The sequence below is a fragment of the Schistocerca gregaria genome, chromosome 8 (genome assembly GCF_023897955.1).
Source record: "Schistocerca gregaria isolate iqSchGreg1 chromosome 8, iqSchGreg1.2, whole genome shotgun sequence".
NCBI classification, from domain to species: Eukaryota; Metazoa; Arthropoda; class Insecta; order Orthoptera; family Acrididae; genus Schistocerca; species Schistocerca gregaria.
In genome coordinates, this window is record NC_064927.1 from 181194526 (window position 1) to 181194864 (window position 339).

A 339-nucleotide genomic window follows, 5' to 3' on the forward strand; every position below is an offset into this window, starting at 1 on the left:
ATAGGCAAAAATGCCATTAGGGAAAAATATTTTGTTTTTGGTGTTCCCTACAATCTCCCAGAATTTGTCGGTTTAAATACTTTTCACCCTGTAGATATCCTCTACTGTAATGGACATTTCTTTTATTATTGTGGCATAAGCGGAACCCAGTTCAAGAAAGTCATCACGGCGTTGATAAGAAAGCTGCTCGTGTAAAATGGATATAGGCAGCAAAAAAGACAGAGAGCCAACTGGTAACGTCGCAGTTTATTCTCTGGCTGTAAACAGGTCACTTCGTGCGTGTACAGCATCCTCGTGGATTCCGCGTGGTGTTCACAAGGAGAAGTTTCTACCGCCGGA